The sequence below is a fragment of the Strongylocentrotus purpuratus genome, unplaced genomic scaffold, assembly GCF_000002235.5.
Source record: "Strongylocentrotus purpuratus isolate Spur 01 unplaced genomic scaffold, Spur_5.0 spur5_scaffold_17, whole genome shotgun sequence".
Classification (NCBI taxonomy): Eukaryota; Metazoa; Echinodermata; class Echinoidea; order Camarodonta; family Strongylocentrotidae; genus Strongylocentrotus; species Strongylocentrotus purpuratus.
Window position 1 is genome coordinate 29,856,403 of NW_022145602.1, and position 23,405 is coordinate 29,879,807.

The 23,405-nt window shown below is 37.4% G+C and overlaps 1 long non-coding RNA gene across 1 annotated transcript; it reads right to left on the reverse strand.

Annotated features, from left to right (window-relative positions):
• Positions 1-3,356: 3,356 nt before the first annotated feature.
• On the reverse strand, positions 3,357-7,492 carry LOC115924990. Its single transcript, XR_004064528.1, has 3 exons — positions 7,482-7,492; positions 5,927-5,931; positions 3,357-3,593 (listed from the first exon to the last, which is right to left on the reverse strand). It is a non-coding gene; the product is annotated as an uncharacterized LOC115924990 (long non-coding RNA).
• Between the last annotated feature and the right edge of the window lie 15,913 nt (positions 7,493-23,405).

Genomic DNA, 23,405 nt, shown 5'->3' on the forward strand with positions numbered 1-23,405 from the left:
ATAGTGCATTGGTATTCAAAGTGTCAATTTAAAGAACAAGATACTGATCAGAAATGATGTGTTCAAAATATTTTTTAGAATTTGTGACAATAGCCCTATTTTCCCTTATTTTCCTTAGTTGAATTAAGCCAAACATGTTCCCATTAATGAGAAGTGTACTGTGGATTTTTGGTAAAAAGTTTAAGATTGGTATTTAAGAAGCAAAATCATAGCAAAAAGAAGGGAATTAAGCCCATATATTAGAGATATTCCTCACTGATCCAACCTTCCAGTGTTTACAGGAGAGCTCTAGTGTACCTTATAATGTGAAAACTAGTCTTCCTATTGTGTTAAGCTTTTTAAGTACAATGCCTACACACTGCACCCTTAAAATGAAATATAAAGAGACTCTTTTGAGAAGTAAAATAAGAAAGAAAAAAAATTAGACTGCATATGTATAGAGTAGCTCTTCAATGACTGACAAGAAGATTCTATACAAACAACAAACCAATAGTAGTTTGCCTTGATGTCAGAGTGGGTAGAGGGAGGGAGGGGAGGTAGGGGGCGTGGGGGGGGGGGGTCTGGGAGCGGGTGGTAATGACTTACAGTTGATGGAAATTCCTGATTTTGTTTTTAGTTCCAAAGAGGACTAACTTGAACCTGTGATGTATAAGGTCAATTTTGTAGACAGAATTTGTTTGTTGTAGTCATCAATTTTCAACGTCATTCACATAAATTGTGTATCATTGGAGTGGGGTATAGCCTTGACATAGGCTGGTCCTGAAGAGAGCTTGTCTCATGTCTGCTAAAATGATCTCTTCACATGTTATTTTGAACAGTTTGCACACAGACCTTTTACTTTTTTCACACTTTTCTTTGTTTGTCTGTTTTCATTTTCAAGATGATGATTTTGTTGTAAACAAATCATGTTTGATCATCAATTGTTCCTCGAAAATGTTCTCTGTTAGAAGCTATATGTTGTATTAATTACCTTAATTAATCACTGATGCACAAGAAAGAGAATAATCTCTAAGCACTATTGAATAGCATCTTGTAGAAGTAATGTTTATAACATGATGGGGTCAGTACGTCATTAAACTTTCATCCATCCCAAGGACTTCTCTTTCTATCCCTCCTAGCACTGTGCAATCAATAATACCCACTGTCCTTCGCTTCATTATTGTCTGCATGGGCATCACTTAAACAAATTACAATAGATGGGACTATTGATGTCCAGACCATGCTCATACAGCCAGCATATATTGCAGTGCAAGGGACTATTGACATTTTTAGAGCAATCAATACATATCTATTGTGGATTATTACACTTCAGATGAACGCAATAACCTACTGTCAATATCCTTGGTTCTTTTCAAGATTGGCTCCAAAATGCTTTCGCTTCTCTTAAATATTTATATCCCCATCCTATACGTACGTCATGCATTGAGAGAGCAAATAGACTTGCGTTCTGGGGAAGATATTGCTGTTTGTGTTTCAGACCTTCTACAGCTCTGTCTTTAAATGTCTTCCTTTATCTTCAACTTTTGCGGCCGTGCAAATAATGGAATCTTTCCTTAGTGGTTTGTCTGTTTAATTTCCCTGTAGGTTCATGAATACATTTAAAATGTGCAATCCGCAAGGACAGAAGTCCTGTATGTGCATAAGGTATCACAATGACAAAGCCATTCTACGTATTGATTTGTTAGGGAACAACAATATGTATTAACAAGGAATTCCATCTATATATTCTTTCTAAATTGGGTCTATCTTAAAATGTCAACATGAACAATGCCACTAAATGAAACTAACAAATATATAATAATGACATTGTTCAACTAAAGAAATCATTTTTTGAAACACTTCAAAGGAAAATTGCTTTTGGTTTTGATTAGGGCAGTGATTTTGCTAATCCTCTATTTATGTACCGGTAGTTCTTTTAGTGAGGTTGCAGGAATTTCTTGATTATTATGAAGTGACTTTAAAAGAAACTTTGACATGAATGGAAATGACTCATGAATGTCCTTTGTAACCAAACAATAAGCATACAGATTAGGACCGTTAGACATAAATCTTGTAAAGGTGAATGTATAGAACATTGTTAATCTTCAGTCACAGAAGAAACTTGGACATTTGCCAACTTCTTTGAAAAAGTTTAAAATGACATATTGATTACTTTTTGTATCTACAAGTTTCAAGGAAGAAATTGAATGATTCATTACATCCGTGTTCTGAAGATCGAATACCTAGAAATTAAGCCTGAGTCATTACGGTTTTTGTGCTAAACGGTTAACCGTTGAAAGTATACGGGCGGTTTCGTTTAACCGTTTAATAATAATCTGAAAAAGTGAAAATACAGTATTTTTAATAGTGCTGTAGCTCGGAACCATGCTGGTCTTCAGACTGTCGGGCTGAGCATTCCCAGCCCCGGACTATGGACAAATTGGGTCATCCTGATAAACAGAGACCAGTAATAAACAACATAAAACATGTCTTATTATTCCTCATCTGAATTTGATATCATGATTAACCTTGCAAAGTTACTCTGTGAAGTTAGTTGATCTGTGACGTGTTTATATATGCCTTTGCAATGCAATGTTTGCACATGGTCAGGGAGAGAGCTCCCTGCATGTATCATTGCCATATGAAATTATGTGGAAGTGTGTATCACACACACCCAAGACACACCCTGCAATGAGCTGATCCAAGTTAGTGACCAATCAGGAAGGTTCTCTAGCTATGTGGGTGGAGTTTGATACCAGCATAAATTACAGGTTGGTGACCGCGCGTGCTTTCACCGTACCCAGTTCAGTGGGAGGTCAAGAAGCCACGCCCACATGTGTGCATGTGACAAGCATGAGCTCTCCATCTGTGTGTATGTACAGTGTATTTGGGCGCCGGAGGTTTGTGTGTACATGTGTGTGTGACTGAGAGAGCATGCATATGGGCTAGCATGTCCCTGCATGTCCCTGCATGGACGAGGCAGGGACATGAGTGAAGATCGAAGTAAGAAAGGGTGGCTGTGTTAATCGGCTGAATTGAAGAATGATCAAAAACTTAAATTACTCACAAATAATATCCAAGACTTTGTTGATTGATATTTCTAAAACTTCAATTATTATTGTTATCAATATTTTTGTATTTTATTTATATATGAACATTATTTTAGGGGGCGAGTCGGCAAGGGATGGATATTAATATTGAGAGAGAGAGAGAGAGAGAGAGAGAGACTCGGGGGAGAAGGGATGTGAGAGGAACTGACCATCGAATGTGTAAACATTTAGAAAGTTGTGAGCTGAGAGTGCAGTAATAAGAAAAGGTACATGAGCGATGAACACATTGCAGAGAGAAGGGAATAAAGAGGGTGAGAAAAGAGAGAAGGGGGCTGGTTGTTTTATTGTTTACAAATTCATTCATGGGGATTACTGCTGCCAGAAAGCTAGCGCGCAGCGGACAGGGTGTAACATTACACTGCGGTTTCTTTGATTATCTTTATCATCGGCTATTAGCACATTCCAAAATGTATGCAAATAACGGTTAACCGGAGCGAGAAATGCTAAACGGTTTTGATGAATGCGGTCGGATAACCGTCGGTTAAACGGTTTGACTCAGGCCTACTAGAAATGTTCTTTGCTCTGTGATTCTAAACTATACAGAAGCAGAGTCTAGCTTGGGCAATCATGTTAACCATTAAGTTTGCAAAACTGTGAGAGAAAAAATATGTTATTAGGAATAAATAGTACAGGTTACACCAACAAAAGAATCTCTCTTTTCAACATGAAATTTCTAAAGGGGATTGTATGATGCTATATGGTACTATATGGAGAAGATGATTCATTTACAGAACAAAATCTTTAAAAGAGAGACATCCCATTTCTATCCATCTGTAATTTGTGGTTCTTAAAAATAAAAAAAAAAGGAAAAAAGGGATTGAGAGCACCTTTGAGATAAAGCATTTAAGTGCAAAACATGAGAAGTGAAACATACTTGTATGTCATTCTTCATTAAGACATTGAAACTCAAGCTGCTCCATAATTAGGAGTCATTTACACTAAAGCATTCCATACTTTAATCTTTGAGACAGGACCTCGGTAGATTTCTTGAATTCCTGGGTAATATGAACTGCATTCCAACTCTGCACTTATGCTGAACTTATGTTGTACTGTCTTGAACTTGAAAGATTTTGTTTTTGTCTTTGAGCTGGTCAATTTGCAAAGACCAAAAAGGACTATGTGAGAATGTACTTTCTCATTCCTAGAACATAATGGAATGAGATATTGGAAGGTATATATAGGCTTTCAGAATCAAGATAAATCGTCATTTGATTCACCATGTAGAATTAATATCTGTAAGTATTGATAATACTAACAAGATGCTAAATAAAATGATGTACTTTGAAGAAATGGCCGTAAGAGTAAAAGAGAAAAGAAAAAATAGCTGTAAGTAAAAAGTTGCAAAAGAAGAATGTAGGAGTGAATTTGGAATAAGGAATAAAACCTGGTAGTTGAAGGAAACAACATAATAAATCTAAAGGACCAGCCTAGTTGAATCATCATTAAGAAGAGGATTGAAATTGTAAGAAATATGTTTAAATAAATATAAGTGAAAAATCCAATTTCTTCTTGTATTGATTTATTTTGATTATTTAATTAATTGATTAAATTATTCATTTGTACTTCAATTGATTGATAGATTGATTAGTTCATTTAATGGACCATCCTCATCAGCATATTAACCTATACAATACCAGTAAATTTCTTTCTGTCAAATCAATAGAAGAATATCAGAAAATTTTTGCTTGTCCCATGCCACACCACACTATTTATCTTTGTACTGTATCTTCATGCACTGATTACTAGAATGCATTGACAAATGTATCTACAAATGTATATACAATGCAAAGTAACAAGTTCATGACAAACCAGAAACACATGCACCTGTACCTGATTTAACACATCATTAGTCAATACCAATACCTCGCCTCTCCTTCTCTAAATTGATATATAATTCTCTTGCTTGGACTACCATGCATAAAATTGGGGGCCCTTGTTTAGAGTGAAGTTGCTAAAAACGGATTGTGGGGAAAGGGTTTGCGTGCGATGTTGTACATGTGCATGATGTGGCTTATTTGTGACCGTGCAGCATCTGTTCGTGTGAGCTTGAGGGTGAATTTGAGATGGAGGAGGATGTGGATGTTGTCTTCTAATGTCATAGTCACTCATACTGCCATATAATGGATCAAGCCATTGAGGGCGCTATTTAATGGGGACCCTGGGGGGGGGGGGGGGGGGGGGGGGGGGGGGGGGGGGGGGGGGGGGGGGCAGATGAAATACAAGAGATATATTGATGGAGGGGAAATTCTTTTCCACATTTCCTTCCTTTTCTCCTCTCTCTTGTATTTATTCATTTATTTGCTAGCCATTTTATCATGGGGTACCCCACTCCTTATAGTATATTATAGCTAGGCCTCTGGCAGATCATACTCAAATGAAAATACTTACAAATAACTCTTCCTTATTTAAGAATGATGCTGAATACTTTAGTCAGCATCATAAAGCTGTGCCAAAGTTGCATGTTGCTAGGTTTTTAGGTTGTTAGGTCTAAAATTGAATACAGAGTTTGATATGGGGTTATTGAACCATTAATCTCAATAAGACATATAAATGAATTGCTACCAAACTATTTCAGTATATGGGTGCTTTTCTTTTCTCTGTTACTTCAATGCTTATGATGTGATGCATGATTTCAATGACTTAAAACGACCACCCAGCTAGCGACCAACTGGTCAATATATAGGATCACTGACCAATAGATCCCCCACTTATAGTTATTGACCACTCAGACATTGGGCCACCGATAATCTATATGGTATAGCATATATTGAATTTTCAATAGGCTGTAAAACAAATTAAAAGATGCTCAGAGTACCTTAGTTTCAATGAGTGAATACTTTATCTTTGATGTCTGGTATTTTCCTAAGTCCCTCACTATACCGGTAATTCTCTCAAGGAGAAACACTTGTGATGTTGAAAATAGGAAGAGTGAATATGTTTTTGTTTCTTCACTATAACTTTTTTTATAGGTTTCTCTTACCAATTTCCTTAGCATCCAACACTTGGAAAGTGTCACTCTACTAATTTTGCTCTGTTCTGCTCTGTTTTCTTACCAAACTTTAAAAAGAATAAGATCGACTTTTTCTAAACAACAACAATGGCATATCTACTGCTTGTTATTGTTGTTGTTTCGTTTGAGAAGCATATATTCCAGGGTTTGTATTTCATTATTCTTCCTAAATGTCAATGGATTAGACAAAGTTATTTTGATCTCCTAGTCCACTCCATTACAAGCCATATTAGGAGGTGTATCCTGGATGACAGCAAGTGTTTTGAGAAACCTCTTTCACACCTCACGATTTCAGACTCTTAACTTCTGATACCACTTTCATACTTAAAGGTAAGTGGGCCTTGAAACGAAACCTGGCGTGAATATTTAATCGTTCCCAGCGATTCCTATTGTCTGTTGTTTGCAAACACTGAGTTTATAATGATAATAATACAGCTTCGGCCCTTTGGTCCAAGCTCTATCGATCACCTTTCTAAATCGTAAAGACTGGAAATATTGGATCAAGCATCCCTATGGAACCATAACACCCCCCATGGTGTGGTCTAATCCCGCCCCACCTTTTGTGATGAGGCGCCAGGGAATGGTGAAAGGGGGCTCCATGGTGGCCTGAACGTGTCCTTTTTAATAGATCAGATATTGATGGGTGAATTGAGGGAATTAGATGGGATAAGAAGGGATTAGAAGGGATTAATTAATCAGCTTAGACTAGTGACAAGATGTCTAGCTTGGTCTGTCATAGTCTAGTGCATAAATTCATCTTTGGTCTTTTGGGAACAAGAAGGGTGTTACTCCAATTCTGACTTCTTACAACTATTCACAACTCATTTTGTTCTGTTAAGAATAATACATGTTTAGTGACCTAGCTGGCTGTTTCATGGCATTGTGAACTCTTTACCAAATAAAAGACTTGGGACTCTATGTTAGATGTCATCAGTCATTATACAGTAACAAGCTGAGCGCAAGAATGGTTTTACATGGAGCGTTACCGAGTGCATAGCCATTGAACATATTTATTTCATTTGTTCCCAGCAATGCTGGTAAGTCATTAGCAGACATTTTCCCACCCTTGTCATCCCAACTACATACAAGGACAGTGTTGTTCAACTACCTGTGAACAATCATCATTAATAAGGTTAGTTGAGAGCTAAAAGGGCATTAGTTTTGTGTGAATTCAAGTGAGTAAATACCCTTTCTGTTACTCAGCAGATGAAATATCACTTCAGGAAGTAATTGAGCACATGTTGCATGGTCCGTTTGCAAATGTTTACAAAAGACTGGGTGTAGTTGCTAAGGTCAAAGAGTTGAAAGTCGTTGATGAGGGGGACAGAGACTGGAAGAGGGACATGGTGTATATGAGGGAGGGGTCAAAAACAAAAATACACAATATATTGTTTTACTGATTCACATAATTTGTTCTACGTCGGTGGGGTGACAAAACCTTGTATCTCAAAAATCATGAATTTTCAGGAGAGCGAAAAAAACCTTTCCTGTCTCAACAGATTTTGTGCTGTGACACCGTCCTTTGTGTGGAATTTGTGAAAAACCAGAGACAGGAGGCGTTTCATGTATTTATCAGGTGGTGTCGTAGGCCATTAGGTACAAAATTATGCAAAAAAATCAAAATCTCAAAAAATTGAGATACGAGGTTTTGTCACCCCACCGACGTTGGTAAATTGCAGTTAATTTTAGGTTTGGACAAATGAAATGTTTGATTTTTCCGAGGTATGATGGGACAAACTTAAACAGTGATATGGAGTTAACTAGATCAAGAATGTGTGTGTTGTGTGTGTGTGTGAGAGAGAGAGAGAGAGAGAGAGAGAGAGAGAGAGAGAAGGGGGGGGGAGCAAGAAACCAAGCAATAGAGTTTGCCAAATGCATAAGTAAAGTAATGTGTATCACATCACTATGTATATTTTAATACAAGCAACTAATTGATTTGCCAAAAGTTTCTTTCCGTCTGTGACCTAAACCCATGACGAGACAGATCTACCGAGGAGTACTGAAGGATGCAATGATACCTTCTAATATTGCTGTCAAGTGGTCTAGTAGGGGATATCTGATATACAGGGCGTATCATAATAAAGGATATTGAAGTTTAATGACGATTTATATGATCACTACTGATTTCATAATCAAGCATTTTATGTCTGTTGTAAAGGACAGAATGTCCTCTTTTTAATGACACCCCGATCATACTACTACTGTCACAGTTGACTGAATAACAAAGCATTGCTGTCCACCATGTGAAAGGTGCACTGTGACAAGTTAGCATTCACAGATAAATTCTAAAGATTAGTGCTTGTGTCAGCCCCGACATATCGAAATGATGAACAATGAGTGGATTATGTGTCTAAGAAGGAAATGTTATCAAACTTGGCACAGTGCACCTTTCACATGGTGGACAGCAATGCTTTGTTATTCAGTCAACTGTGACAGTAGTAGTATGATCGGGGTGTCATTAAAAAGAGGACATTCTGTCCTTTACAACAGACATAAAATGCTTGATTATGAAATCAGTAGTGATCATATAAATCGTCATTAAACTTCAATATCCTTTATTATGATACGCCCTGTATACTACCCTAGGCTTTATGGAATGCATTATAAACTCCTTTTTTTCACTTTGAAATTGACTAATATGATCTGGATTACTTAAGATGTTTTGCACTTTAGGTTATGAATGTGATGTTATATTTAAATGCTGTCTTTCACCAATGTGTACTTTCTCTTTGATGAAAGATATTCAACTGTTTTTTTTTTCTTTTTGTTCTTGAGTAAAATTGTGTTATTGTGGTGAAATTATCTCCTATTGATATTTTCAACTTTTCTTGAATGCTCAGTTGATTATTTAACAGAACGGATGATTGAAAATACCCCGGAAACAGAGATACAATTTACGGGGGTAGGAGATTAAGTGAGTCTTCTCCCCCCCCCCCCCCTTAATGTTGTAAGATTCTGTTGAAAGCAAAAATACATCAGTCAAATTTTGTATCAAATTTGTTATAATTCCCCTGTTTATGGTTAACTCTTTGAAGAACAAAAATGTTACATGTAAATGTAGCAAGATTGTTTCCCTGTACAGTTTTATAATTTTAACTAGGCCAAATTATAAAGGTATTGAGGTTCCCGGATACGTCTCCTGTTCCCCATGGTTCATAATTTCACTCAGGCTCTGTATCAATTCAACATATGGATGGTTAATGTATAGATGGAAAATGAAATGGAACACCGACTTTGTAAAGGGGTTGTCTGGCTGCATTTCTTGAACTATGAATGGATGAATGGTTATAGCTCCAGAGAAAGAAAGGGATTAAGATACATTCAGGCCTTACCAGCTGTACAAATGAGAGCCCTTTCGTGTGCAAGGGTCTGTATCAGACACAATTGGCCTGTTCACATAGAGAATAAGGTTGACGTTTAAAATGGTATGTTGTGAAATGATTGGATTGACTAACGCTGACAGACATGTAAAGCACATAGACCTCTGTATAGGTAATATTAGTCCATGCAGACTGGCCTGGATATGTTGGAAAGTTTTAAAAAGCATCCTGAAGAAAAATTGAGTGGCTGGCTCCAAATAATATTTTGTGTGCACCAGACCGATACGCTCATCACAAACTAGCTCGGACAGGCACAAATTAGCCCACTATTTCCCAAATAGCGGGATATTTTGGAAACATGCAAGACCAAGATATGGCAAGATTTCTAGGGATATTTTCTCTGGGGATAGTTAAATAGTGGGTTGTTTGGCAAACTGGAGCTGATGAGGACAGGCCTATTTGCACTGATGATCTTGCTCACTGGTTTGTATTTCACTACCAGACACAGAACATGCCACTGGCACCTCTGCCTGCTCTAGATGTTTGCATTGATAGATGCACAAATATGCCCCTCCCCCTTGTACATCATAGTTCTGATGTGAAGAAGGGTTAGTTGAAATGTAAATTACATTAGGTGTCTGCTAAAATTGTACAAAATGCTTGTCCCCTTTTTGTGTCTGACTATGTGTTTTTCATTACTAGACTTTGTGTGGAAGGGTCCTTCGAAATGTGAATGACATTAAGACATTTTAGATCGTTTGATTTAATCTAAATGGTTCATTTAAGTTACTAAGAATTACATCATTGTTAATTACCTGATTAAATCCAAGTAACCTATTGCATAACAGGGAATAACTTACAAAAGATTTCCCATGTAAAGGACCCCTGAGTTTCTGAGAACATTATTGACTGTTAAAGATTTGTTTATGAACTTTGCAAAGTTCATCTTCCCATGGTATCAAAATAATGAAAAATTCTTTACTCCGTTCCCAAAACAAACTGATCTTGTCATCTGCTAAGCTAGTATTAGAGCCAAAAGGGCATTAACACTATGTAAAATATATATATCTTTTAAAGCCTGTCTATACTAGTTTGGCCAGGAGGGATTAGACCTTCCTGCAAGGTCATTGACAGGTAGTTACCTCATCAAATCAGCTCTCAATTAACATAAGAAAAAGGGGACCATAGGGGACCAACAGGCACCACTTAGGCATTGTTTGCTATATAGAGGGCGCAAGTAGCTACAACAAGTAATGCAGTACTGCTTTAACCCAGAGTGTACACTCTTCTGGCTCTCAGCAGATCTCTTCTCCTAATGCATTCAACATTGATTGAAGATGATTACTTTGGAAGAATAAATATCTAAGGTCGCTCCTAGGTCATGCTATTGACCTTGCTCTTACAGTGAACTTGGTAGCATTTTGTCAAGCTTCACTGAGCCGAGGGGTAAATTTTGTCTATTTTTCCCACCATTTGTTTTTCTTGCCACAATCAGTTGACTATATATATGCATTGTCCTATGTGGCCTTCTGAACCCAATATTTAGAAACAATTGAAACAAATGGAGCTTTGCATAACAGTAAATAAAGAAAGGTGTTACAGCTCAAGAGCTCTGAATTATTTACCAAACACATAATCAATACAGAGTATCTACAAATCCTTCTGTAACAAGTGTTATCACTTTCAGGTACATGCTTGGAACGCACTTCAGAATATCAGCCGTGAAACAATGACATTTGGTATTTCAAAATTAAAGAAGAAAACACCCATATCGATCTTTGAATGTGAACGTTGGAGGCAGTAACTGATGCACTTCCGATTTTGACGGGCAACAACCTTTGAGAGGCTTAGGGCTCTAGATTTATATAAGAAAATCCAGAGGCATGCACTTCTGCATTTCAAATGTCACTCTGTCAAATAGGAAAGTATTCTATGTCAATCAGTCCGTCCTCATATCCAACGTATGATTGACAATCGCACAGGTTCTCTCAATTTCTATTCATCGTCAATATCGATTGTTATTTTATGTCACCTTCTAACTCTGCATTTCTTGGGACCTGCATCATTTCTCCCTCTTCCCTGTTTTGATATCGGTGGCGCATTGCTAATATTCACACCTTGTGTTCCCAGGTTTGTTGATATGTGACTTGCTTGTCACGCGCTTGTCAAATGTTCTGATTTGTGTCCCTGTTAGGGTTGGCTTTGGGATTTGTTTTCAACGTCAACGATGCCATATTGAATAGATTTTCCAATCTTGTTTTAAGTGTGGTATTTGCAGACTTCCTAGAACCAATGACAAATAAATTGTGTGACAAATGGTACAATCTCTCTGCCCCCCCCCCTCTCTCTCTCTCTCTCTCTCTCTCTGTCTCTCCATCTTTCTCTCTTTTGTCTCTCTCTATCATTTTCTTCTGTCTGCCTGTGTGTTTCAGATGAGAGAAAATGGTGCTAAGGTATTGAATTCAATGCTAGATGTTCAAAAAAGATATCTGAAAGTTTGAGTGAAAAGGACCATTATTAATTCTTCCAAATACGATGTACAATACACCTTTCTGGCTCTCAGTATAACAAGTAATATTCAATTGCTAATACTCTTCATCTCCACAAACCAATCCCTCTGAGCAGTTCTCTAATAACATAGACCTTTACCTACTCCATTCCAAGCTCTCACTAGCTCTCAGGAAACATAAAGTCTGCCCCATTTCCGATCTATCTCCCCAGCGCTCCACCAAATATTCCCATCTGCCCCTATTGTGTTTTATCCATCTCAAGAGAGGGAGAGAGGGAGGGAAGGAGAGAAGGAGCTAGGGAAGCGAGGAGGTAGAGAGAGAGAGAGAGAGAGAGAGAGAGAGAGAGAGAGAGAGAGAGGGAGAGAGAGAGGGAGAGAGGGGGGGGTCAGAAATGTTGCCTGCACTTATTTCCACATTCAGTTTGGCAATTTTCCATCATCTCAAACAAGTGGGATATTTCCTTTTTTATACATTTTTGATATTGAAATTCAGAGACTTGTTGTTGTACTAGCTAGCCCTCTCAGTCTCTGCTACATCTGTTCTCCCTCTATATTGTCCATACCTTGTTTCTTCCCACCTTGTCATTTGTCTATTTCTTTATCCCTCTTGGAATGAATATAAGTTCCTTACTCTCGAGCTTTGTTTCACCATGTATTTTTTTCCAAATATATTCAATACGTATCCCCTCTCTTTTGCGTTGTCATTTATATAGGTTGAATACACATGTCTTCTGTAAAATATTCAGATTACTTTGTCATACAAATTTGTTTTCCTACATGTAACAAGCAGCAAAATTTGCTTGGAAAATAATTGCCTTTGTTCCAGAGCACCATACTTTTTGTAATAAACATGTTTTTAACTGTAAAATACCACAAAAACCAATAGCCTTTTGTATGGGTACAGTGGTTTTTGCGGATAGACTCTTTAATGGTACTAGGGGAGAAAAGAAGAAAATAGCAGGTGAATTTTATTAGGTCATATTGTAGTGCAGTGGGACCCTTGTTCATTCTATTTCCTCTTCTATATTTATCTCCTTTCTTCTCTTCCTCCCCATTCCGTCCCGTCCTCCCCATTTTCCTGCCTTTTTGCTCTTTTTTCTTATTTTTTAAAAAGATTTCTCTCTCATTCTTGCTCTCGATTTTTGTTCTCTTTTACCACCCTATCTCCTTGTCTTCTATTTACTTGTTCAATTCTCCCGTCATTAATTATTTCTATCTTCCTCATTTTCTTTCTTTCTCTCTATTTCTTTCTATTGCTATCTCTCTTGATATGTATTTTCTGATGTTTATAAGCAATGTCCATTGGTCTTGTCCTATTTATTCAGATGCACTAGAAATGTTATTTGCTACAAAATGTATGGATTCTGGAGTAAAGAATAAAGCTGTGCATACTATGGTATTTGAGGAGCTCAAACAGACTAGAGAATGAGTGCTGTGTCTGTCTGCCCTTATTCATATATGATTAATACACTTCTATTCAAAATCATACCTCTCCCAACAAAATACATCTTTCTTTTCTCTCTCTCTCTCTCTCTCCCTTCCTCTCTCTCCCTTTCTCTCTCTCTCTCTCTCTCTCTCTTCTATCTCACTTGTTTATTCCTTCGTTTTCTTGTCCATATATGTCCTTTCTTCTTCAGCCGTTCAACTATCCCGGTCAGTTATTCTGTGTCTGTTTTCTTTGACCCCTCTCTTTATCTCCTTCCCCTTTGCCAAGTCTCTCTCTCTCTCCCTCTCCCTCTTCTCTCTCTCTCTCTCTCTCTCTCTCTCCTCTCTCTCTTTCCTCTCTCCTTCCTCTCTCCTTCCTCTCTCCTTCTCTCTCTCACCTCTCTCACCTTCCCTCTCTCTCTCTCCTCATTGAGTTGAACCTCCTCCTCTCAGCCCTTCTCTCCATCTATCTGAGTGGCACGCTGCATGAATAGAAGTCCCAATGACTCACTCCTGCTTCACAACAAACTCTAAACTTTAGAAACTCCTACCCCATTCATCTCTCTCCAATCTTTCTTTTCTTCCTGTCATTATTGTATTGAATTTCCCTTCCCAGCCGCATTGTTATGATGTAATGCACCTTCATGGTTGGACTGAACACCAATTTCTATTGATTTTTGTTTTTCTTCTTTTCTTTTGGAACGTTCATTGAATGCCCTGTGTGTGTCATGTTTGATATTTAAAGGATTTATAAAGGACCTGCTGGCATGGCTGGGGGAATCAGATTTTTCTCAAAGAAATACCGGAAACTTTAAAGGATAACTTATAGCATTGATGAAATGAATATGTATTTGATTATATGGTCTAGCACATAAATGCACTTGATTGCTGGTACATGTTTTAGGGTAGAATTTTTATTCCTTTCCACCATTTCATTAATGTTATCAGAAGTTAAGAAAATTAATGTTTCAATCTTATACCCAACATAATATATTGTTAAGCCTTTAATGTCGTGGGAAGTAGTGGTGTCATTAACATTCCTCACATGAATACTGTTTGCAGGTATCTTTTTCCTTGGCAGTAATATGCAAGTACTGGTAAAAAGATAAGAAATAATTAACATAAAAGCTGACATTGCAAAGAAATAAAAAGTTTTTTCCTACTGAATTTATAGAAGGCAGTTAGTTCTTGAAGTGGTTATTAACATGAATGGAATTTAAATCATTTTATATTTGAATGATTTGTAATATACCAGAAATAACACTGGTATAATACACTTTGGTTTTTTAGCAGAAATACTGGGATGGACGACAAAGATAACAACATAGTATTACATATTATTACATATTCATGAATTCTACCTACTTACAAAATTCAGAGCTATGAAACTTGTCCCCATTTCCGAACTTACTTAAACCAAAAAAATATAGTTTTACACCCTAACTGCAAATGTTAAAAATGAGAGAACATTCTTTTCTGAACATTACCGTCCACATTCTACCACAAGCAAATATTGAATATCGGAAGGGAACTTGAGTAGAATCTATTGAAATAGGCTTCTTCTTGTATGGACAACCTCTTTTCCAGAAAGCATGCAAATACACAGCGGTGTTGTTGCTGAAATTCAGTGCAATATCCATCACCTTATGAATCGAGAAAGATTATTGAAGAAAAAAAATAGTGTGCTTGTATGAGTTGGTAATAATGGGCATTATATGTTTATCATGATAACACTTAAAAATACAAAATGTGGGGACATTCATTAAGACTGTGAGTCATAGATTGCATTGATAACCATATTTTTTTCAAGAAAGAGAGCAAATCCACAATAGTGTCATTCTATTTGGAACAAACATACCGCACCTTATCAGCAGATATTTTATTGGGGACAAAAAATAAAGAATGAACATGTGCCCCTGTGGGGTTGATGAATCCATCTCTTGAGTGCCAGAAAGGTATTATGTCATAGGATGTGTGTTAATGCCCTTCTGGCTCTCAATGGACTATATGTTTATCATGAAAACAATGAAGAGGGCAAACTGAGGAAATTCATTAAGATTCAAATCAGGAAAGTGGAGAAATTTCCACAAAGCGAGTAATGTTTGTACCGTCATCAAAATGATCAAAGAAAATCTGGTTCATCCTAGTTTTTTGTTGATCCCTCGAGGATAGGATTACCACCTAGCCAATGCCCCCGGTCAGTCATCCACAATCTGGTATATGACACAAAGAAATTACCATGACAATGAGCAAGTGCATTATTGCAAGGTTTTATCATTTTAAAATCCCCTCTTTTTAAACGCCCAATTGGCTCATATGATGATGCTCTCAATCGAGCCGAAGCTCGTCATCGGGATATTTTGCCGCCCGGGGGCCCGAGGAGGTCTTTCGCGGTAAGAGCTGCCTCTAAATGGATGCATGTAAACGAAACTTCTCGGATAACAGAAGAGCGTAATTTTTGCTCATTTTTCCTGAGCATCTTAAAGGTGTCACTCGGTCTCTTTTCTTGCTCATTTCCTATGCATCATTCTTAGATTATTACAATGTCCGCCAGTCCATCAGTCAATGCAATACAGTATTGCCACATATCTTAGCCTATTTGATTCGATTCTACATATATGTATATATATGTTGCATCATGTATGTGTGCCAGATATCCTATTTTTTCAAGTTTTATGACAAGTAGAAATCATTTTGAGAGGACCTACATTTTTATAAATTTATCTCAAGAAGTGGAAGAATTATCATAATCTTGAAATTATGATAGGCTTTACTGCTGACCATTGATTTAAAAAAAAAAGAATTAAGACACATACAGAAGTTTATGACCTATCATTATTTTTTTCAAACTGAGAATTAATACCCCACTTTCAGCTTGCACTATTTTTTTTTTTAGTTCTCTCTCTCTCTCTCTCTGTCATCTGACCATCAAATTGCAGCACATGCACCTGCATTAGATGATAAATACAATCCTCTAAAAAATAACCGCCATTCTGCTTCCATAACCATTTCCGCTCTACCTTCAATGGGAGGGGGGAGGGGAGAGGGGGGTATTATATTCCTTTAGGCTTTTGTCTGCCATACATGGTCATTAGGATAATTTTCCTCTTTATTTGCTGCCTATTGTAGCCTTTGATGTATAACTATTTCTTTAACCTTGAGTTTATGATACATTGTCACTATTTGACCAACAAGCAAAACAAAACTAAACAAAAATCACCAACTCTTTAGATTTGCTGACAACTTATAAATATTCAAATTACCAACATATAATATTGAAAATGGGTAGACGGTACACCTCCTGGCACAATGCCCTGCATGTGATGACAAATATAGAGTACAATCTTGACCTCAGTTCCATTGCTGATGTTTAACATAGGAAGCAAATCTCCTTTGGATTAGGCCTCAACAAATCAAATCTCTCCTTTAAATTTCTTTCACATAATCAACATGTTCTCACTCAGTACGCACTAACAGAGTGGATTAATGTCATGGCCTTTTGATTTCTGAATATTGTTCAAGTCAGCTATAAACTTGGCATAATTCTTTACTGAAGGATTTATGATATTTTCTGATTCTGATATTAATCATTTTTGTCCTTCTATAAGAATACTAATAAGATTTTAACTGCAATATAACATTTGGTTCTTATGTCTACAGGACATATTTTATGACCATAGGTCAAATTCCGACAGGGTTTTATTAGTTGATTCATAGTTACATTCATATTCAGCAGGTGTGTTTGTAATGTGTCTAGTCATGAAGTATTATTAATAGCTCAGCTATGGTATTTAAGTTTCCTGGAATAATAGTGAATGATTCATTTAAATTTCTGATTCAGTCTCTAATCAATATATACTAATACAGTCATCAATCATTGTAAAGGAAGTTGTTTATTTGATGGTATAGTCTTATTGTTTTGAAAGGAAGAACAGCAAACCAAAGCAAAAACAAAGAATAATTAGGATAATACCAGAATATTATATTGACCCGCATTCCAGTGTTGTTAGGCGAGGCGTCAAAAATATCGATACCAGCAGGCTGCCGCCTCACGTATTGGCGCATCGAGGCTGCAATTACGGCCGAAGCCTGGCTGGGGCAATTATTTTTCACTTATTAGCCCAGCCGGCTTGCGCCAGGCTGGGATCTGAGGCTCGGTTTCCATTCGAAAGGCGGCAGCCGGCGCATGCTTTTGTTCGGAGACCATTATGATGACATCATGAGTTAATTGAGGGTCCTACCGCCAGCGGTAGCCGGCTGAGCTAATTTAAAAAATGCAGCCAGGACGCACAAGTGCAGTTAGCTGCCGCTGGCTGGTATATTTATTTTTGACGCCTCGCCTTACATATCAGAGTGAATCATATGTTAATATCTTGTTATTCCGTATGATTAAGATAAGCCATGTGCAAAACACTTTTATGACTAATCCTTGTGGTTCGTGGAATAGGTGTTTGTATGGCGCTTGGACACAATGCAAATATGGATTGGTGTACTTGGATGAATACCACCTAGGCTAGTAAAAAATGGTGTGTGTTTTATCAATAGTTGTTTGTGCAGGGGTTTTTTCTGTGGTTTTTCTCTGTTGGGAGTGCTTTCTCTCCTTCTTTCTCTCTCTCCTTCTCTCTCTCTCTCTCTCTCACACACGGCACCCAGTTCGTACTTGTCTTCCTGTTTGTAAATACCATAACAGTACATTTTGTTTTGTATAGTGGAATAGGCCAATGTATGATTGCCCAATCACTAATTTTATATCTATATCTCCTAGCTATCTATTTCTCCATCTTTCTTTCTCTGTCTCTTTGTCTCTCTGTCTCTCTTTCTCTCTTTCTCATCTTGGTATCTCTTCCTCCATATGCCAGGTAGGGGAGGTGAGGGGAGGGGGGGGGGGTGATATGTCTATCATGTTAATGTGGTTCTGAACCATGGTAAAAACAAATGTGTTATGCATAGATGGAATAATTGAGTACTTATATGAATAAGCATGGAAAATGTTCGCAAAGGGCTGAATCAAAAGCTGAACTTTTCCCTTCTTTCTTGGGGGGGGGGGGGGGTTATAATATCAGTCCTAAAAGAATAGTTGACGTTTCGAGCCTTGTTTGTGTTTTTCTTCCGTCAAAGATCATCCTCCTTCAATTTCACCCCATATGCCAATTGGAAAGTATAAGAATGGACTGCTTTGAAATCTAGTATTTCAAAATACACATCTGTGAACTGGCTGTGTTTGTTCACCATTTAGCCACTCCCCCTACCTGTCAATCATCTGTCAAAAATATGAAAGTGATATCAAGAGGAAGAATTTTGCTGGAAGTCAAACTATGAACGGTCTCTTGTTTAGCCTTCACAAGTTTAAAACAAATCACAGTGAAAATATGAATATTTGTTTGACCAAAATGATGTCTGAGAGAGTGAATTAACAAATGTGTATTGAACTTATTTTTATCTTTGGCCTATATCAAAGACATAATTTGTCCCAGATAGTAACTTTTAATGAGATATTTGTCGATTAATCACTTTAATTGCCCTTGAGGTAGAGCATTTTTCATTTTGAAAAAGAAAACCAAATAGATAAGTCCAAGGTGAAGGTTAATGCCTGTAATCTGTTCAGCATTAGTATGCTATGCTTAGAATGCTACAGCCCTTGACCATAGACCTACTAAAAAGCCTTGACCACTGACCAGCATAGCGGTTGATCAGACCTACTCTAAGATACTTTGCTCATTACAACTTGAATCCAAAGCGACACCATGTTGTCGCAAGTCCTCCGCTTTGTGCATGCTCTAGTTCAGACTATTGAATTCCATCCTTCTCATTCCATCTGCGTCAACCCTTATCGAGGGGTCGAGGGAAGATCAGGGGGGGGGGGCAGATGGGGGTACTTATCCCCTCAGTCGGTAATGGTGAGAAAAAGTGCCGCTCAATAAAGATCATCGGACAGTAATAGCTGTCATAAAATAAAAACATTCAAACAATATTAATGCTTTGAATTAAAACTTCATTTGAAGGCTTAACAAGGGTAAGGGTTGGAACACTTACAACCCCCCCCCCCCCTCCTTTTACTCTCCACTGTGATTCCGGGACATTCCTCCCCTCCAAACAAGAACATTGGGTAATAATAGAATACTAGCCATGACAATTCAGTTACATACCCATGTAATTAACAAACAAAGGATTGGGGAATATAGGTGACTATTTCATATCAAGACAAATGAAATGAGGACTGTTTACTTATTTACTTCGATTCATGCATGTTTCCATAACCTCTGGCTACTATTTATTTGATTTACTTTGCACACTGGCATCTCTCTGTAGATGGAATCCTCTTTGCATACTTTAATTGTTGCTATGTCAGACATGTATATGGCAAGTCTTTTAGTTGCCAAGAGAAACTTTTGTTTAAATGGTATTTTAAAATCTAGTCTACTGGTATATTTAAGCTCTATGAGGCATCTATAGTCCATTTACTCTCTACTCTACATTGACAGCAATCGCCCAGCATGCAGAGCCCCTACCTATGTAGAAAGTCAGTGAACTTTCCAAAAAGGTTTTCGTTAACTGCGCGGCTAATTTGATTTGGTTGGCAGTATCGCAGTCCAAGCGCATCGCCTTAATTTGATCAGAAGCTTTGACATGCTTTTAGTAAGGCTCATTTGTTACATGGTGTAGAGACTGATTTCACTCACAGTTCACATTCAGTTTACAAACCGTCTGGTTTGTCTTCCACTTTGAGATATGACTTATCTTTTTCAATCTACCTCTTTAATACTTTTTATGTATTATGACTTCAAGTATATTTGTTTGCCAATTTCTTTGAATTCCAATCGTAGCATTAAATGTGTTGGGGCTATGATCACTTTCTGATGTGAATGGGTACTCCAGGCACCCCTCCTCTCTAGACAATCAGTACCAGATGCTATGCAGACCACCTCTCAACCCCCCCCCCCCCCTCTATCTCTCTATCTCTCTCTCAGTCTCTCTCTCTCTCTCTCTCTCTCTCTAGATGGAATCCCAATCCCAAACCTCAAAGATAGTTCCCTTGGTGATGGTAACGTCTAACCCTTGCCAAACATCCCAAAACCTTCCCTTGCATCCCTCAAAGCACCATAAATGCCATGTTGATCAGTCAGGCCCAGTGACTTGCATCTTGACATGTATAGAACTGGAATAAACACTGGTCCCTCGATGACGGCAGAGATAAAGAGGAAAGGATGGTCGGGTAAGATGCTGATTTAAATGTGTTGGTGTCACTTGGGTCTCTAACATCTGCCAGTGCGTTGACATGATATGAAGTAGGCCTACTTTCTTCCATGAATTCACCACCTAAGACAGATATATATATTCACAATTTGTCTATTTCTGTATGTGTGATTGGATGATTCCAGCATGTGATGTGTGTTGTCTGTGACTGAGTTGACACACAGGTGAAGCAAACATGAGGAGGGCTCTCTCTAGAGCTCAAAGCTGAGATGTACTTTGATGACGAAGCCTCTCTAATCTAAGCCAAGATGGAGGACTTTGGTTGCCTTTTGAGAGTTAGAAGGGCAATAGCTCATATACAGCTTTAATGCCCTTCTGTATCTCAACAGTGTGTTCTGACGAATGTCGTCTTGGCATATTAGGATGCTTGGTGTGAAGGAAGTACATTGATACATACCGGGCAAAGATGATATATATCTACATTGCTGCTCAGATGTGTATTTAGAGAAACACAGCTCTCATGTTGTATATTTGCTACATTTGACTGTCTGGAGAGGAGTAAACAGAGAATACATGTGTTGCCATGGTGACATGATGGAGGATTGAGATGAGTGTGATGAACATGGTGATGTGGTATGGATGTGGGTATTAAAGTGTTTCTTACAGCAGCGATGTATGACTTCCAACTTACTGTTATGTATTACATTATCATCTATTTGGAGCCACAAGAATACAGATTGCCCTTCATTGTATCTGCAAACATGCAGATACGTATTCCTTCCCATCTTAGCATATGAGCAATCAGACATATAGAGCCATGTTAGTTGTATGGAGAAAAAAATATATGCATGCCTAACAAGAAAAAAATGTTATCAAAATTTGTCTCCTCATATTGGAATTGAATTTGTATATGTTTGTTTCATTTTGATTTTCCACCATGTTTGCCATAATTATTACTAATGTCAATTTCTCTTTTCTCTTTCTTTCTTCATTTCATTTGTCTCTGATTTGGATTTGGACACAAATAGGTAAGTGATAAATACATAATCATTTTTTTTTTAAACTTTGAAATCATTTCTTTTCCATAACTGTTTCACATTTATGTCAATGGTTTGTCTTCTATACATACTTCAAGGGAATCTCCCTCTTTGTTAATGTGATGATTCATTCTAGCTCCCAACAGAAGCATTGTAATTGTTTTCTTTTAATTTGAAAGTTCAATTTGAGATGGGAGCTTGGGTTTATTGTTTCCTTAAAGCCAGGGAAGAAAAAAAGATTTTTTTTTGTTTACTGCTCACTATCACCCCTGCTTTCTGGCTCTCAAGGAATGATATGATTAGCCAAGAAGCCTGAACCTAGCTCTGAGTTTGCGATGATAAATATAAAATAGGGCATCTCTCAGGCCCACACAGCCCCTGAAGCAATGCCATCTCTGTTTCGAGAAATAATAGCATTATTTCACTGCCAAGAAATCTGCAATCCCATTTTCTCATCAAAATCGCCCAATTCCTAACCTAGCCCCAAACACAATAACAATCAGCTGCTTGCCTTTTAACCTCTTACCAATTCTCAATAGAATTGTATTGAGACAACATCTGTGCAAGAAAAGTAGATTTTGCTGATAACGATTTGGAGATTATTTTCTAATGTTTCCTGCAAAATAAACCCTTTTTTCTTCTTCATTGTACTTGCATTAATGCAATGAGATTCTGACTAGAGATACCAGGCAGCTTAACTATCTTCCTATTTGTAATAGATTTGTATCTCCACTAGCAAAGTAGATTTAACAGATCTTGTTCGATTTTTAAAAAAATTGCATGCCAAGTAAAAGTAATTTAATACCCGAGTTCAGATGCAATAAAAAGATTTTGGATAGAGATAAGATAGAGAAATAGATTTAAGAGGACTTGATTTAAATAAATTAGGTAACTTTTTTTGTTGATATATCTTTTTTTTTCTTGCAGATTAGGTGTAAAGAATGTATGTGTTTTAAATAGAAATATGTCCGTTTACTGATAGATTTTCTGTGTTTTTTGTAAGGGTGAAAGTATCATACCACTCCCATAAGACCTATCAAAGTATGTTTGTCTAAAACTTTTCTAGGTTTCTTGGACACAAGGTTAATTATCAGCATCTTTTGTCACAAATGTTGTATTCCATGTAATCCATACAACCAATATACTGCTCCACTCATACTTATATATGGTATGTCTGCAATTCCATTAATGGATGCTCAATAAGAAGATCTGAGATTAATTTCTCAAAAGCTGCTAAATATTTTATTTCATTCTTCCTCCAGTAAAGTGCTCGTGCCATACATATTTTTGCCCCAGGGAATGTGATTTAATTGAATTGTGCCAACGAGGAGGACTAGAAGTAGAACATTTGTGTTGTAATTGCTTTGGTCTCTCATGGGACTTGCGAATATGTGTGTGTGTTTGTGTGTGTGTGTGTGTGGGAGGGGAGGGGCAATGTTTCGGCCAGAGATTCGGCCAGAGACGGGATGTGTTTTTTGTTCTGTTTTGTGAAATGGATAAGCGTAATTTATATAAAATTTGGAGGCTCGAAAGTCTGGATTTCTTTATGCATACATTTTGTATTATTCAATTATTTTATGAGTAGAAACTCTTTACTAATTCCACCTCTTGACAAAAAATTAAAGCTTAAACGATGATTCCAGAACCTTGCAGTACACATTAATACTTCTATGCTAGATGATCAACCTTTTCTGATCGATTCCACAACGTTTCTTTCACAATGCAATCGCATGACCAGAACTGGTCTTAAACTTTAAATTAAAAAGTGCTCTTGTGGGGAGCTGTTAAAGGAAACGGATGATATCCCTGTAGACATTTTTA